General features: G+C 39.8%; 1 pseudogene; it reads right to left on the reverse strand.

Moving 5' to 3' along the window:
* Positions 1–3,245: 3,245 nt before the first annotated feature.
* Positions 3,246–4,076, reverse strand: LOC138993175 (large ribosomal subunit protein eL6 pseudogene; annotated as a pseudogene).
* Between the last annotated feature and the right edge of the window lie 14,929 nt (positions 4,077–19,005).

Genomic DNA, 19,005 nt, shown 5'->3' on the forward strand with positions numbered 1-19,005 from the left:
GATGTCACCAAATGATTCAGGCAAGGGATCCGAGAGTCTAAGGTTGGTTGTAGTGACAAGAATGAAGAGATCTCTTTGAGAAATGTTTTGTGCCAAGACTGATAGAATTGAGAGGCTGACTGGGTTTGGGTTTGCGGATGAGGGAGAGGGTGAGGTTGTTGTGTGCTCTCAGGCTATGAGCTTGAGTAACTGAGTGGACGGTGATGTTGCTCATTTCCATGATGACGATGAGATGGAGAGCCGTGAGTCAGAAGACTGAGTCCTATTTTGCAATTCATTTCCTTACGTCCTGCTCCTCACCCATTCCTCTTTCCTCTGAGCTCCAACATCACCTTGTGATGCCATGAATTGGATTTCTACCTAATTTTATACTTATATACACCTGTCTTCAGCAGTAGCCTAAGCATTCCTTGGCTGCAGAGCCTGTAACATATCTATCATTCAATAAATGTTTGTGGAGTGAAGAACACACCACTCAATAGATAACTGAGCATTCAAAGGAAACTCACTTTCCATAAGGGTCCACCCTTTGTCCCTGTTCTGCCTTCAAAATCCTCAAATAAAACAGATCCTTCTACCACAAAACATGTTATGGATTTGAAAGCCAGGATTGCACTGTTCTTCTGACTCCAGTCTGTTACTTTTCAGTTTGAAAATCCCCAGTCCCTTCAACCTAATTCCCATATATTTATTATTTCACTTGCCCTCCCTGGACACGTTCCAATCTGTCTGTATCCTCCTTTAAACACGATACTCGGCTAATCTGACCCGTACAGAAGGCAATGGGGCCACTACTTCTGAAGAGAGGTGAAAATAAACCACATCATAATTAAAGTTAGAATTCATTTTAAGGGAGAAACTTTATTTAGGAAATTAAACTAGTAAGTAGCTTGAGGTAGATCGTGAGACCTTGAAGGTATGGGTTACTGAGGGTCAAGTAAGCAAAAGAATGAACTGTTTTGCCTTGGAAACTAATCGAATTTATGGTTTGAGGAAGAGTTGGGGATGATTAAGTAAAGGACTTGATTTTTTGAACATTTTAATTGAAATATAATATACATACACTAAAGTGCATGCATCCAAAGTGTGCAAGACAATGAAGTTTTAGAAAATGAACACACCCGGACCATGAAATAGAAACATTATCAACACCTACCTCCATTTTGTCCCCTCTGGTCATTTACTCCATCAAGGGAAGTACTGAGAGTTGGAGATCTTGTTTCTCTGTTCCCTAGCAATAACCCTCTTCTCTTGGTGTCTCTGGGATTCTCCACTCTTGGTGTCCCTGGGGAGCAGGTCTCCCTAGCACAAAACAAAAGAGCTGTGGATCAGGATCATCAAGTTCAATAAACAATCAATCTAGGGCTTCAGAATTTCACCAGTTGTTAGCAGGTTCTCTCCTTCCTTTGGCCTTTGTCTCCTATGCTGTGGGAAACTGTTTTGCCAAGATTTTAGCTTAGTTTTTAGCCTCGCAGCTTTGGAATTCATGGAAAGGTCCCCTCAGTTCTCCAATTGTGTTGCTTCTGACCCACATGACCACCAAAATCCCTGTAGGATTTCTTGATTTCTTTTTTCTCCCCTTTTTAAAAAATGTAATTGAATTTATTGGGGTCATTTATTGGGGACATTGGTTAATAAAATTATATAGATTTTAAGTATACAATTCTATAATATATTACTTGTATATTGTATTGTGTGTTCACAACCCCAAGTCAAGTCTCCTTCCATAACCATTTATCTCCTCTTAACCCTCTTCTACCCCCCACCCCAACCTCTTTCACTCTGGCAATTACCATACTATTGTCTGTGTCACTTTTGTAAACATGTATTTTTAAAATTTATTTATGTTTTGAATATTTTTTATTAATTTCAGAGAAGAAGGGAGAGGGATAGAGAGATAGAAACATCAATGATGAGAAAGAATCATTGATTGGCTTTCCTTCCTCCCTTCCTTCCTTCCTTCCTTCCTTCCTTCCTTCCTTCCTTCTTTCTTTCCTTCTTTCCTTCCTTCCTTCCTTCCTTCCTTCCTTCCTTCCTTCCTTCCTTCTTCCCTTCCCTTCCCTTCCCTTCCCTTCCCTTCCCTTCCCTTCCCTTCCTTTCCCTTCCCTTCCTTTCCTTTCCTTTCTTGCTTGCTTTCTTGCTTTCTTTCAGCTTTCTTTGTCCCCCAACCATGGCACCATGACCTTCTGTGCAAGCCAAACCTAGGTTCTCAGACTTTAGTCTTCACCAAGAATCAAAAATGCCCCCAAATACAGATGTGCTTTCTCGGCATATTTCCTTTTTCTCATCAGTTTTACTCCCTTTCATCTTCAATGCTTCTGAAGTACTCTGGCACCTTTAAAAATATCAGGAGTCAGCAAACTGTGCTGTCAAGACCAGATAATAAATACTGTTGGCCTACCATCTTTGCCACAACTATTTAATTATGCTATTAAAGCACTAAACACTACCAAAAAATATAGGCATGGCCAGATTTGGCCTGCAGATTATAGTTTGCCAGTCCCTCAAGTATAAAAGTATTATAATTTATTTAATATTTCTGTTTCTTCAGGGAGGTATGTAGTGTACAAGACCTAGTCCGTTCTAGCTGGAAGGAGAATCATGCAAGTGAACTTTTACAAATGAGCATGTCTAATATTCAATTTGGAGTTCTTGAGTTCTCTTCATTTCCCCAAATGTTCTCTAAACTTTGTGTACATGCAGAGGCTTCAGTGAGTAGGATGTGTTTGTGTGTGGTGTGTGTGTGTGTGTGTGAGAAAAGATAGGGCATAGTTCAAATTAGAGGTTGACAAGTCTGGATGCTTTAGGAAGTCAACAAATAATGCTTCCCTTTTCCTACTAAATATCAGAAATAATTGAGAGATAGACATAAGAGACATGAAAAGGGAGGTCAAAATATCACTTTCATTACTGAGAAGCTATTTGTGTTTTGTATTATTTCATTTTGTTTTGGGTCACATGTGTTTCATTCTTCTTGTTATGCCTTCTTTTGAGTCAATTGAGGATTCTTCATAATTCCATTATATTTCTCCTACTGGCTTATTAATATTTTTGTGTGTATTTTTTTAGTAGATTTAAGTGGTTGCTTTAGGACAAAGGACAGAGCCCAAATCAATGTCACTGCCTGTTTTTATAAATAAAGTTTTATTGGAACAAGCCAGACCCACTTATTTATGTCAATGGCTGCATTTTTTTTTATTTATTTGAAACAGATCCATTATTTAGTTAGGTTCTTTGTAAGAAATTTAGAACACCACTTTGTGAGGCTAAAGCCCCTTTGTTAGAGCCAACACAGAGCTGAGGTAGCCCTGGAGTTGAGGAACGGCTTTGATTTTTGGCAGAATTTGAGAGTCCACAGCTTTCTGATCAACCTTGCGCTGCTCTATAATCTCAATTTTCTTTCTCGAAGATTTCACCCTCCTGGGCTTACACAGCTGCTTCTTCTTGAAATAAGCATCCATGAGATGTTTGGGGATTTTCAAAGCACTGGTATCAATTTTGGTGGAGGTGGTGATGACACATTTCTGGTGTGTTCCACACAAAGGAACTCTATAAAGGGACAGAGGTCCAGTCACAAGTAGCAAGCCACTGCTCGGCTGCTTCAGGAACACTGCCCTCTTGCCTCCGTGTCACTGGTGAGGATGATCAGAATGGTCCCGGGAGTGATGCTGGCCAGCACTTTTCTCACATGCTCACTGAAGGGTGTCTTGCCCTGGCCCAACAGCTTGCCAGGCACGTGTTCAGGGGGATACCATCTAGGCATTTTGCAAAGGTTAACTACTTGGGCGCCACCATTCTTGTCGCCACCAACTGGTTTTGTAACAGGAGCAAGAACTTTCTCCTTTTTCTTTTCAATCGTGGATTTAGCTGCTGAGTACTTCCTCTTGGATGTGGCTTTGGGGAACACGTAGCCGACCGGGAACATCTGGCAATTCCTCTGCGTAGTTCAGGGTTCAGCTGCATTGGAGCTTCGCCTTCTGAGGCATCTTGGCCTTGAGATCACCCTTCTTAACTGTGCCCCTAGCACCAGCCACCTTGGCTTCAGGTTTGTCCTCCGTAGTATCCAGCTTCTCCATGTTTCACCCACCGTCTTGCAAGGTAGGAAAGAGCTCAATGGCTGCTTTTACACTCTAACAGCAGAATTGAATCCTTATGACAGAAACCACATGGCCTGCAAAAACAAAAGTATTTCTATCTGGAGACTGATGAAAAATTGTGCCCCTCCCTGCTCCAGAGCTTATAATATATACCTGCATCCATCACAGCCCCTCATGATTGTGGACTTGTCCATGGATCGTTTCATTTCTGTCACTTATTGCTTTATATATTTTGAATCCATGTAATTGGGTATGCCACCGATTTAAACGTGTGACTATTTCACTTCATACTGATTCCCTTATCATTATAGAATGTCTCTATTTTATCTTCAAGAATTGCTTCTTTCATCTACTTCCTTATTTTCTGATACAAGTATAAGCCACTCACAATTTCATTTGGCTAATTCTTGCATAATATATCTCTTCCCATCTTTTTACTCTTAAATTTTCTGTCTTCACATTTAAAGTGCATGTTTTTGTTAACAGCATGTTGTCAAGTTTTGTTTTTAATCAGTCTGACAATCTTATTATTTTGCTTACTGTATTTATATTTAACATAATTACTGTTATAGTAGAGCTTGTGTCTACCATCTTGCTATGGATTTTTGTTGTTGTTATTTTATTTCTATTTAGGCCATCTGTTTTATTTTTTTACTTATTTTTAAAAATTTTATCTTTATTGTTGAAAGCATTACAAATGCCCCCTTTCTTTCCACTTGACCACCTTCACCTCCTACCTGCTCTCTCCCCAGGCCTTCACCACACTACTGTCTGTGTCCATGGACTATGCATATATGCATATAAGTTCTCTGGTTAATCTCTCCCCACCCACCCCAACTTCCTTATGAGATATGTCAGTCTGTTCTATGCTTTTGTGTCTCTGGATCTATTTTGTTCATTAGTTCATTAGAGTCCACACATGAGTGAGATCATGTGATACATGTCTTTCTCTGACTGGCTTCTTTCGCTTAGCATAATACTCTCCAGGACCCTCCGTGCTGTCTCAATGCTTTCCAAAGCTACAGTTCAATCGTTATCTGAGTCTCTGCCAAGAGCTTCTCCAGAAGAAGAGCCCTCCAAAGGTCCCCACTGGGTGTAGCCAGCAGACCCCTCTGCAGAGTCAGAAATGGAGGAGCAGGCATTGCACTCCCCAGGCTGGTGTTCTAATAATAGGGGTGCTCAACCCTGGGAAGGGTGTCTGTGTCCCTAGCAGACTCCCTTCTCTACCAGGATCGCTGAATCCCACTGGTTCTCACCACTAGATGCTATAGGGGCTCCTCTTCCCATCTCTGTTGCTCTGGGTTGGGGATTCCTGCGAGGGGTTGAGACCCCATGCTCCTGGGGGGAGGGACTTTTGCAACCTTTGGCTTTTCTGCCACTGCATGTGAGTGTGGGGGCCTGCCCTTCCCATGTTTCTGCCCTTTTTATAAGTCTCTGTGTGGCTTTTCCTGTAAATCCTTGGTTATACCATTTCAATTCAGCTAGCCTTCAGTTGGTTATTCGGGTTGATTGCTCTATAACTTAGCTGTAAATCCAGTTTGGCGACTCTGCAGCCCTCTTGGAAGGTCTCTTTCCTATTGAATTTAATTACCACAAATCTTGAAATGTTTTTTCCACTTACCGCTACTTTCAAATTATATCAGTAATTTTATGAGATTAATTAAAGCGAGTGTTTAATAAATTAATTTAAAAGTGTGCACACGTTCCTAGCCCATAAGTATTCTACATGTTTCTATCTCATAAATTTAAAAATCTTTTAATAACTCAATTTTAATACAGTTGGCTTTCTTCAGAGTCATTTTTTAAAAAATTTGTTGTATTTTAAAACATTATTTGGAGAAGGAATACAAAAGGGGATCGATCCATGACACAAAAGGAATGCCTGCACTAAAGAGACTCATCTTTGGGCAGCAGAGGGCCTAGGGCAGGGTCACTCCTGCCAGAGGAGGACGCTAAGCATATCGGGGTGAAAACTCAGCACTCTCCTGCCCGTGACCCTTGGCTCAGCTGAGTCAGGGTGCATCTGCCCCGGGCCTGGCAGCTTCTGGGACTTTTTCCTGAGCATTCTTATAAAACAGCAAGCACATTGCCACATGTGCCTGGAATTTGATTTCCAGGCCAAGTGTCAGCTTTTCCATGCTGAGGCTACTTCAGGTTTTGGCCCAAGTTCTCCTGCTGTCAAGGCCCAGCCCTTTCCATACCTCGACCACCTGCCAGAGAGAACAGATTCATGGAATTTGGGCCACCACATCTGAGTCTCGTCAGCCGCAGGCTTCCACCTGCAACCTCGGAGCCCCGGACTGGAAGGTGCCTGAGGGGACCACTGGCGCTGACCTGAGCCCATCAGGGCAGCATGTCCTTCCCTGTGGGCCAGGAATCTTAAAAATCAGGCCAATTTCTTCCTCTCAGACCTAACGAGGTATTTTCTTTTCAGAGACTGATTCTAAGTTCTAATTTTATCTAGGAATGTTAGTTTCTCTTGAGGTATTTATCTCTCTCTCCTTTTTTGTTTTGTTTTGTTGTTGTAATCTAACAACACAGGAGAAAGCGTTATACAATGGAAAGATATTGTTACAAATGGGAGCTCTTGCTGTGACTTCCTTAAATAAACAGGTTGCTAATGTTTCTGGACAGTAGTCGAGCTACAATTCAGAGGCTGCTGAGACTTTTTCTGTCTAAAGGAATCTATCTCCTTCTACACTACTCTGTCTCCAGAAGAAAATTAAACTCCATTACAACCTTGGCTTGAGAAAATAGTCCCACTGCCCCTTGCTAGAGATGATGGCCTAAATGTTGTGTGCTATGGGGATGAGAAAAGCTGCCTGCTGCAGAAAATTCGCTTCCTTCAGCTCCACAGCAGGGACCTGAAATTATATATAACTAGAGGCCTGGCGCACAAAAATTCATGCGGGGGCGGGGGGGGGGGGGGGGGACCTTTTTCAGCCCTGGCCTGCGCCCTCTCGCAGTCCAGGAGCCCTCAGGGATATCTGACTAATGGCTAAGCCAGCAGCTGAAGTGCTCGCCAGCCGTGAGCATTGAGCATCTCCCCCCTGGTGGTCAGTGTGCATCATAGCAATCGGTCATTCCACCATTCAGTCAATTTGTATATTAGCCTTTCATTATATAAGATGGACAGACAGATATACATAATGGATAGATATGGAGAAATATACAGAACACTGTTTCAATCAGTAACCTCTTTATGTTAACTATTGATCTGACCTTTTTAAATTATAGGCCAATCGATTATATATACTGAGAGAAAAGAATGGTATTATTAAATCTAGTAAACAGGCTGAGAAATCCACAGCTGGTGAGAAAAAGAGGAACAAAACAGAACTCTGCGAGAAATCAGCCACTTTTTAGGGCTTGGATGACAAGGAGGAGCTGGTGGAGGTGACCATCTGGGTCTTCAAATGGTGTTGGACACATACGAGGAAATCATTAAGTGTTCATTAAATGAACTAGCAGAAATCGGGAGAATAAAACCATTGCTTTGTTTGCCATTTTAATGCCCTTAATCCCATCTAAGCTCCAAATGAGGAGTGCCAGCTCTTAGCTAAAACTCAACAGAATCCCTAAAATAGGTTATTTCAAAGCTTTTCTGATCTTTGTGCAACTAAGGGATTATCTAGTAATAGTTAACTGACTCAACAAGGGCTCTATATTTTTAACTGTCAGGCCCAAGCAGTACAGTTTGAAAGTAAGAAGGGGTAAGAATAAAATTTAAAATTAGGAAGGAGTGGGCATGAAGGAAATGAAGTAGCATTTTTTTCATAATAAATGAAGCACCATTTCCATTGCAGAAAGACTTGTAAATTGTAAGGTGGTTAGGACATTATTTTTCTTACTATTTGTTTAGGGTTTATTATATCTTTCCATCAGAGGTGAACTTGTGTAGTTTCAGCATCGCAAGCATAGATCTTTAAAATACTGTGTGGGAGATATGCTAGATGAATGAATGGAGAAAAAATATCAAGAACAGCATAAATTGATAGAATTTATGCTGAGACCCTCTATAATATTAGACTTGGTGGGTTTTTATTCACCCCAGATTAAATGCAGAATTTAAATATGAAGATTTATCTTTTTATTTTAGTGTTATTAGATTTAAATGAAGTTTCAGGTTTTTCTCTATAAGCTAATCTTATCTTTGGCTTTTACCATCCCAATATGTTTTGGTAGAATATGTAAGTTGATACAATATAAAGTGGATTTAATCAAACCTTATGTTTTGGATATGTGCACCAAACGTTTAAATACTCACACAACAAGCAAATAAGAGATCGATTTTTCACATGCTATGGATATCTTATAACATAAAGAGTATAAAAAAGAAAATAATTTTAAATTTTATTTTTTATTTTGATGAAAAACATATACCTATCTTTTTTTCAATTATACTTCATACTCAATATTATTCTATATTAGTTTCAGGTGTACAACATAGTGGTTAGACAATCATATACTTTACAGAGTGGTCCCCCTGATATTTCAAACACCCCACTGGCCTGTACATAACTATTATAATATTATATTTTCCCCCATTGACCTCTCCCCAGCCACTCCCACTCCCCAGCACATGCCCTCACTCCCCTGGTGTCTGTGTCCATTGAACTTAATTACATTTTAATGAGTCCACATTCTTACCTAGATGGATTTATCAAAATCATGTGCCCCACAAAAAGAGAAGTGTAGTTTTAGTTGATGTATGTCAAAAAATCTACAAAATCAAACCAGATTGTCACTCGGACAACTGAATGAATTATCTAGTTGGCCTCAGTTGATCGAGCTAAACTTTATATTTCTTTTTCTAAATTTCCTTGTGCTCATTAGATAATTTCTAGTGAAGATTTAAATAAACAATACAAAGGTGCAGTAGAAAGGTCACTTCCTTAGCAACTCTTGGATACTTTTTGTTGAGAGCTAGACAGAAGTAGTTCCTCTCAAACTTTTGAGGCTGTTCGCAATGAGAAATTTAGGGATTTCGTTTTCCATGTCCTGATAGTTGTGAAAATGAAAATACTTTCTCTTTCCATAAATAAATTCTAGCTTCTGGTTTTTGAAAAGAAAAACAGAATGTGTTTGCTGCAGTATATGCACGAAGCCAGGGTTGACCTGTGTCAGCTATTTGACAATCATTCCTCATTTGTCCTCATGGTGGCCCATTGGTAAGTTCCTGTTCCAGGCGTAGAGAAGAAGGAAGGGCCACATCAGTTTTCCTCGTCCAATTCTTTACAGTTTGAAAGGCTTTCATACAAATAAAAATTTGAGTTTTTTATTTTGTAATAGCTGGAATGCGGAGAAATTCCAGTTATTACTAGATACTTCAAAGAAACTGTATCCAAATGTCATTGATATCTTTAATGCAGAGGTCTTAGAAAAAGTAAGCATAATTTTGTCATCTACTAGGCATCTGGCTCAGTTATTCGGGGTACACTTTTGGGTAAAATGTGGAATGTAGTGGGAAATTCTATGAGCTATCTGAGTGCCATAACTTTATTATCTATGTAAAGGCAAGAAAATAGGAAGAGGAATGATGACTTGGGTTCCACATCACCACTCACCTTTATGATGCTTGAATAAGTAATTACAATTTTGGGGAACCTAGTATTTTCCTAAAATGAAAGCATTGTGCTAGAATAACATTGAAGTCCATCATATCTAAACCACTATTATTGTTTATTTGGTTCTGTTTGTTTTAATTTTTTAGCCTCCTTGATGTGTTTGGAAGATGTAAGGACAAAAAAGACATTTCTATACAGCCTGAACACTTTTACACCAACTCCTGTGTATGATTTCACATTTTATAAGGCAGAATGTACTAAAAACTGCAGACCCGGATGAGGAATTTCTGATGGCTCACATCAGGCCCTCAAAGTACTACATTGACAAGAACTAAATATAAAAAGATAATAGTATTGATGTCATCAAAACAATAGTAACAAAAAACACATGGAGTTTTTAAAATCTTTAGTAACAAAAATGTTAAAAAGCCACATCTTGGGGCAATTATGCCATGAAAGTGTTTCTTGGGACCTGCATGATGGCACTTTTTTTCTTTCATCTTCAATTTTTCTCCTGTGTTTTCTTTTTGTCTCTCTCTTCCTATCAGTTTCTTTCTTTCTTTTTTTTTTTTTGTCTTGGAATGGAAAAAACGAGTCCATTGTGATGATGATGATGATGATGATGATGATGATGATTTATAGTGCTTTTAGATTCATATGTTTCTTACTCTTAATTTAAAGGTAGAATAGTCTAACCTTTCTCTTTTATAAAACTGAAATCACATTTCTCTTTACATATGTGGTCCTTGATTGCTGCTGGGTATGCTCTCTACAGTGGTATTTGGTTACTCCAACTGCGTTTCTCTGCACTACCACATCTCCTGAAACATGTCAACCTTCACCACAGAGACAAATGAGTAGTAATGAAGGTTCTTTCTTGGCTTCAAAGCTGTTCCAAACAATCAGACTGTAGTATCTTGTTTCCCTCGGAATTGAAGGAAAATGAAACAGACTACATTATTGTTACACTAAACATCTTGGAACTTTGAACATGTCGTGATTCTGTTATTTGTGCCTGACAAAAGGCTAATACTTAACCAGTTCCACTGGAAAATTCAGTATTTTCGCAAAACAGATTCATCTAAATGTGGCCTAAAACTACAAAGGATCCAAAAAACCAAGAAACAGCCCCTTTTCGTTGAGAAATACAGATGCCTTTGCTTTTTCATTGGCAAGGGCAATCGTTTTTGCCATCAGTCATTTTATTTTCAAGAAACAGCTGTCCAGTTTGGGCCTGTCATTTCTGTGACTGTGATTAGTGAAAGATATTAGAAACAGCAAAGTGACTCAAAGAAGTGGAACCTACCAAGGCAGGAAGCCCATAACCCAACTCTAAGTATTTTTTTGAGGGCAAAAAATACTTCATGGAAACTAAGATAATAATTTTCATTTGGTGAGTGGCTGTCTTTATATTCTTCTTTTCTGAATAAAAGCCTATCACAATTAGTAACTATTTTTAAACATAACCATTGATTGCCATGTGCCTTAACTCCTTGCTGTTTCTAGAATCTAGGACAAATGTGAAGGAAGCAATGGCCTTCATGGCTTTTAGATAATAATGATAATCCCCTTGTTTAACATGATGAGATAGATGCGGCACGGTGTAATAGAGAAATGTGTATGATTCTGTATGTAAAAAAAGTCCACTGAATGAGACAGATGAGACCATTATTGATTGTAACTCATCAGTTAGGGCTGAGACTATGGTATCTACCTAGTTCTTTATTCCTTTAAACCTAAGGAACGTATAGCCTAAGTTTGAAAGCCAAGAGTTCAGCCCAGCTGGCGTGGCTCAGTGGTTGAGCATCAACCTATGAACCAGGAGGTCATGGTTTGATTCCCGGTCGGGGCGCATGTCCAAGTTGTGGGCTCGATTCCCAGTGGGGATGGAGGGTGTGCAGGAGGCAGCTAATCAATGATTCTCTCTCATCGTTGATGTTTCCATCTCTCTCCCCCTCCCCCTTCCTCTCTGAAATCAATAAAAAATATATTTTTAAAAAGAGTTCAGCCTTCTGTCATTTAAAAGTCATCACTTTCTGTGCTTTTTTCCCCCTCAGGTAACCAGATAGCTTCCTTAGGGCTTTTTGCTCTAAATATATATTTTTAAAATTTTTATTGAATTTATTGAGGTGACACTGGTTAATAAAATTACATAGGCTTCAAGTGTATACTACTATATTACATCTTCTGTATATTGTTTTATGTATTCACCACCCATTAATTCCCCCTCTACTCTCTTTTACCTCCCCCACCCTCTTTCCCTTCGGTAATCACCATACTACTGTCTTTGTCTATATAAGTTGGTTTGGTGGGTTGTTTGTTTTGTTTTGTTTTTGTTTAATCCCTTCACCTTTCCCACCCATCCCCCAAACCCCCTCCCCTCTAACAGCTGTCAATTTTTTCTCTGTATCTATGAGTCTGTTTCTATTTCATCAGTTTATTTTGTTCATTAGATTCCTCATATACATAAAATCATAGGGTATTGTCTTCCTGTGATTGGCTTATTTCACTTAGCATAATACTCTCCAGGTCCATCCATGCTGTTGCAAAATGCAATATTTCCTTCTTTTTCACAACCGAGTTTCCAAAATTTATAAGGAACTTATAGAACTCAACAACAAAAATAAAGTAAAATAAACAACCCAATTAAAAATGGGCACAGGACCTGAATAGACATTTCTCCAAAAAGGACATACAGATGGCCAATAGACATATGAAAAGATGCTCAACATCACTAATCATCAGAGACATGCACATTAAAACCACAATGAGCTATCACCTCACACCTGACAGCATGGCTACCATGGATAAATCAATAAAACAAGTGCTGGTGGGATGTGGAGAAAAGAGGACCCTCCTGCACTGCTGGTGGGATGCAGATTGGTGCAGCCACTGTGGAAAACACTGTGGGGCTGCCTTAAAAAATTAAAAATAGAACTGCCTTATGACCCAGTGATTCCACTTCTGGAAATATAGCCAAAGAAACTCAAAACACTAACTCAAAAGAACATATGCACCCCTATGTTCACTGCAGCAGCATTTACAATAGCCAAGATTTGAAAGCAGCCAAGTGTCCATCAGTAGATGTGTGGGTGAAACAGATGCAATAGTTTGTTTTAACAAAAGGAGAGATTGTGTGAATGACAATAAAGTTTCAGACACCAGGATTCGGGTTATTTTTTACCACTTGGTATATTTTTTACTCCTCTTTAATCAGGGGTGTGAATATTCAACAATATTAATTAAGGGGCCAACAGCAGCAATAAGTTCCAGAAGAATTATCATCCCCGGATGCTTAAAAATCACAATAATGAAGATAATTGACTTATCAGTTTATTAAAGTCTTCACAAGTCTTTGATGTCTTACCAAAAGCAGTGCATGTTACCACATCATTACTAATAAAATTTCTTACTTTCATAATTAACTGACCAATTAATTCATATAATTATTGCAAAAGAATGTCTTATAGAAAGTTAGAAAACATAGATCCATAATAAAAATAAAACACAAGGCATGTAAATGCTTACAGATATTTTTATGAATATCATCTGTATGCGCATATATAAACATATATGTGTGTATTAAAATACTTGTGTATTTTTAATTCAACATCAGATAACATTACACTTGCTATATTGTAATCTACTTTTTTAATTTACCAATCTCTGCCTTCCCATAACAGCAAACTTTTATTTTATCTAATTCCTAATCTAGTTTTTAAGTTTGCTAAAATGTCTGTAAGAGATGAGCAGTTCAGACCAGTTCCAATCCAGGATAACACGTTGCATCTGGTTGTTCTGTCCCTTCCCTCTCTTCTCATCCAGCACCTGACCCCACCTACTGTGTTTTAGGACACTAACTCAGAAATGTTTACCAGCAGCTAAAGGCTTAAAGGATTCAAGTTAAACATTTCTGGCTTGAAGACATAGAAGACGTACTGTGTCACAACAGACACGCTTGGTATCTGGTTGCCTGATAAGAATGTTGAATTTTGTTTTAAGTGGAGGAGGTTTGTGGATAATAAAAATGGTTTTGCACTGAAAAAAAAAAAAGATAACAGTATACCAAAAGGAAAAATGGAAAGATATGAAAACTAAATTTAGAGCCTAAGATGAAAAAAGAGAGCAGTTGGAAGATTAAGAACTGAAGGGGGAGGGGCAGCACAGAAAAGCTCTTACATTTTTCTGATGCCTCCTTAGCAGCGATGTGTCAGACATGAAACAGGAGGACACTCTCAGATGTCTCACTGGGAGAGTGCGCCCCAAAGATGAAATAAGGAGCCTAAGAGGGATTAGGGAGGCAATGGCTGTCCACGCCTATCTACACAATTAATAAAAGATCACTGATTTTTTTTAAAATATAAATTTTCTTTGATAGTAAGAATCTAGGATTGGGTTCAAATGGAAAATACTTGCCATGAAACCTGGGACAGAGTGGCCTCAGTGATAGAGAAGCCAAAGTAAGGTCTCCTCTTTTACATTCATGCATTTGTTCTGCTGGGCAAAAATTACGTTCTTCGAAATACCAGATAAGTTCAGAGAAGGTTATAAAAGATGTTTCTATCATTCCTTTTCCAACCTGCAAGATGCAGTAAAGCTGCCGTTTCCGCAGTTCCCCCTGCCGGCCACGAGGGGACTTGTGTGTAGGACAATGAGCCACATGTGGTCTGACCAAGCTGGGGTGGCCATCTCTACTCACACATTTTGTCTACGTGGACATGGTGAGTAGGAATAGATCCAGGATACCAAGAAGAAAGAATGCTGCTGCTTGATCTAAAAGGAAAAGTAAGGTAATAGCTACAGAGAGGAGGAGACAAGAAAAGACAAGGTAGCTGGAGGCTCTTCCACTGTCTTGGGAAGAACATCAAAAGCCTGGCACAGCTGCAAGGCCCATTAGCCATTGCGAACGGCTCCATAATCCATGTGCCAGAGACATCCCACCTTGATGGAGAAGAGGGCAACATCCCCGGAGGCTCAGAGGTAGATGTCTCATCTCAGAGTCAGGGAATAAGAAGTGGAATGTACATCTAATTGGGTTAAACATGCAATTGTCACAGGTGACAAACTACCTACCAATAGGTATCTTCTCCATTCACTTCCTATGGTGCTCGTTCAAAGATTTTGGCTTAATGGGGTTTTACTGAATGATGGAGGAAGTGAGCAAGGCAATGGAGACACATGGGGGAGTGGCAGAGATATTGAGAAGATGAGGAACTTAATGTGTAGAAAAAGAAAGAGAGTGTGGCATAATCAAAGGCAAAGAGGAGAAAGGTTGCAAGCAGTTGGGAGAGAAAGGAGAGGTGAGGGGAGATAACACATCATCCTGGCTGGCAGCAGTGTTACGTGAACATTGTAGAATAATTTTAATGATCATTATTATCCTCAGCAGTTTCTTATTCTTACCAATGTCACCACAGTATTTTTTTTTCAAGAAAGCTATAACTCGCCGAAACCAGTTTGGCTCAGTGGATAGAGCGTCGGCCTGCGGACTGAAAGGTCCCGGGTTCGATTCCGGTCAAGGGCATGTACCTGGGTTGCGGGCACATCCCCAGTGGGAGATGTGCAGGAGGCAGCTGATCGATGTTTCTCTCTCATCGATGTTTCTAACTCTCTATCTCTCTCCTTTCCTCTCTGTAAAAAATCAATAAAGTATATTTTTTTTTAAAAAAAGAAAGCTATAACTCCATCTCACTGATGAGCACTTTGAAGATCAGAGAGGTTCAGCAACTTGTCCAGATGTATAGACAGCTAATGAATGACATCTGGGCCAATGACAGCCTCTCTGACCCCAAAGTCTATAGACTTAACCAGTTGGTTATATTGTCAGTAAAAACACAAGCATCGAAGCCTCAATGATAATTGTATATCATTGTGTACACACACACACACACACACACACACACACACACACACACACAGACTGGGAGGTTGACCTCTTCCCTCTGTTCCCCTAAAAGTTTTGCCATTTACAGCTGTGTGACCTTGAGCAAGTCACTTCACCTCTCTGGGTTTCAATCTGTTGTTTTTTCAGGGAAATAGACTTACAGATTGTGAAGGTCTTTCAAGTTGTTACATCTTTTGTATTCTTGATAGAGCCCAGCCAAGGAATTTAAACAATGAGCTGTTTACATTTCACAGAGAGGTGATAGGGGACCAGCTCCTGAACAGAGCTATGACAAACTATCTGAAAGAGTTACTCAATAGTTGAGTATAAACATGAAAAGGTAGCTGCCATAGTCAGGGAGATGAGAATGTTGTAGAATTCCACTCGTGTTCTCTTAAAAGGCCATAATTCATTTAGCTAATAAGTGGAGACAAAGGCAGCTTTTCATTGTAGCACCTGCTGTATACCTGGATACTCTCCCCATTCCCCCAACTCAGACTACAAAAGCTTTGAAGGTGCTGAGGCACTATGAATCTCTGGGAAAAGTTCCATGATGAAACTTTGGCCTCTAGCCACCTGGGTGAGAAGAACCAAGCTGGCAGTGGTATTACCTATTGACAGCCAAGACAAGCTCTCAGGCTGAGGGAGGGCCACCGGTAGAGTGAAGAAGAAAGGGACAGTAGGGGATACAAAGGTAGATTCCTGGGAGCTGGGAACAAATATGTCAAGGCCAGGAGCCAGGTGTATCACTTCCACCTGTTGGGGAATGGCAGGCGGACAGTGACACGGCATGGCGGGCATTCTCCCAGCTGCACCTTCTGAACCAAACTCGACTTGCGTTTCACAGAAACAACCCTGAAAACAGTCCAGGGAAATGAAAAGCCTGAACAAACAGGATTGTTTGTGGCTGTCTGTGTCACTCCGCCTTTGTCTTCACTATAATTAGTTCTTCATGGCCTCTTCATGCCTCTAACTACATGGACTTGCCTATGAACATACACAGCCAGGAATGTGGTCCAATAAATTTGAAGAACTGCTGGATCCCCTGCAACACCCACCTTGTGTCAATGAATATGCACTTCTGAGACACAACTATTCAAAACATTTGCAGGAGTGATGCCCAGGAAAAAAAATAAAGTATAAATGGATGGGAGAGAAATTTGAGTTTAAGTTCAAGACAACTGGTATAATGAGATAAAATTTAATTATTAAGGAGGTATGAGAAGTAGTGGGTATTTAGGGTAGAAGGCCACAATGGATCAGTTGTCGGTTATTATTAGTCAAGAACTTCCAGGTTGAACAACTGAGAGTACGTTGAACGAGTTGCCCTTATAAGTTTCCAAAGGTCAGGTAGCAAACTGGCCATTCCCCAGGATAATGAAGACTCTTGGGAAAATATTCAACTAATATTTATTGAATCCTTACCTGGAGCATGGTTCTGTGAGAGAAGCTATGGGGCAATACAAAATAGAAAAAAGGCTTGTCCTTGCGATCAAGAGACTTACAATGACTAGAGACTATGTTTGCTTCCCCGAAGGCATTCACGTGCTTTTCATTTGCCTTTTATTTAGAGGCATCTGTAATTATTTGTTTGGCTTTGACCTCCAGGAATGTTTGAATTCACATTTGATAAATGTATTATATCTGGTGGTCTGCAAGGTCTCTGTTTTATTTTCTCCACCTTTACCCCCAGATCTTGATTCCCTATTTTGTCTATGATTTTCCTGAATCTGTGCATGTGCGACAATGAGAATGGGAAGATAGTTATGAATAAGAAGGGCTGAGACATGTTCTTAAAGGTAGAAAGGTGTAAGTGCCATAAAAGAGGTCCATGTCGAAGGGGAGGAGATAGAATCTAGATGAAGAAGATAACAGTTTCATCTGGTGAGAGCCAGGGATGTCTTATAGCGGAGATGACTTTTAGACTAGGAATTGCAAATTCAGAAACCTAAAGGAGCCTAGCAAGTAACATAAGTAAAATAAGTGGGCCGGGTAGAGACTGGTGAATAGTAGAGCTCATGGATGGTCTAAGGGTCATGGTCACTCTGCAGCTTCAGCCTTTATGGCCTATATATAAAATTAAGCTTGAAAATTTCTTAAACCAACCATGAATTATAGTCTAGTACTTGAACAACAACAAAAAATAATGCTTATATGCACATATGTACTCCCATACCAAGTTAAGTGGTATTTATTATGACATATCCTTTTTCCAGTTGTGTGCTAGTCAGATCCCTGTGAGTCAAAGTGTATTTTATCCCCCTGTATAGTCTCTGGTACATTCCATCACCAAGGTATAACTCTAGTAGGACATCTCACACAGAATGACAGCACTGGCCACACTGAATGAGCGGATGCCATTGACCATGGGAGCTTTAGCATTTTAATCAAGATTGATATGGTGGTGAGCCAGAAATGTATTAAGTCATCATCAGGCAATTTCTTTTTTTTATTAATTAAATTTATGGAAGTAACATCTATACTAATAAAAGCATAATATGCTAATTAGACCGGACGACCTTCTGAATGAAGCCAGGGCTTCGAGGGAAGCCTGGGTCCCGGGTGCCAGAGGGAAGCCAGTGCTGGCAGCCGGGGGAAGGAAGGCCTACTCTAGCATGAATTTTGTGCATCAGGCCTCTAGTTGATTAATAAGATTATGTATGTTTCAAGTGTACGTTTCCATGATACGTGACGTGTACACTGCATTGTGTGCCCACCACCCACATTCTAATAAAAAGAAGTATCCAAAATTAGATGGAAGAACAAAGAAGAGAAAGCAAAAGGAGCCCTAAAACAATATTGTTGGCTTGCAAATACACCCTAGGTTAAATCAAACCAACAACTGAGATATAGGCAGAAAATTCCATTTGGTAGGCTGGTCAGGGCCAGCAATGTTGCTTTTATCAAATGAGCAATAAATCAGCTTGGTCTCCAGTTTCTTCTGAGCTTCACTCTCCAAAGTTTCAGATCTGACTGCTTCACTACACCAGGGAAACAGAATCTTTCTGATGGCTTTCAAGTCTACCATTGTCCTCAAATGTGCACTGTACAATTCAGGCAATTGTTTCACAGAAACCATGAACAGGGTCAGCAAACCTGGCTCAGCTGTGGGGCTACTGAAAGAGTCCAGGTTTATAGATTTAAAAATATCTAAAATAAGCCATGATTGGATTTCAAGGGTTTAAATGAACTCCACAATGCAGCGATCCGATAAAACCACCTTACGAAAGAAAAACAACAGAGGAATCAGAATTCTCTAGTGATAACTGAAGTCATTTTGTACCAGAAAGAATGATCCAGTGAAACTATTAGAATCTAATCAGGACCAAAATTTGCATGCCAATGGGCTCAAATCTACCACTCCCTTCTGTAAAATTAACATTTTCTCTCTTTTTGGGGGGGGTGGGGTGGGGGTGGGAGGTGGGGGTCGGGGAGGTATTTTAGTTTTGAGACTATT

This window comes from Myotis yumanensis, unplaced genomic scaffold (genome assembly GCF_028538775.1).
Source record: "Myotis yumanensis isolate MYYU_CA2020_CCGP unplaced genomic scaffold, mMyoYum1.0.hap1 SCAF_15, whole genome shotgun sequence".
Classification (NCBI taxonomy): Eukaryota; Metazoa; Chordata; class Mammalia; order Chiroptera; family Vespertilionidae; genus Myotis; species Myotis yumanensis.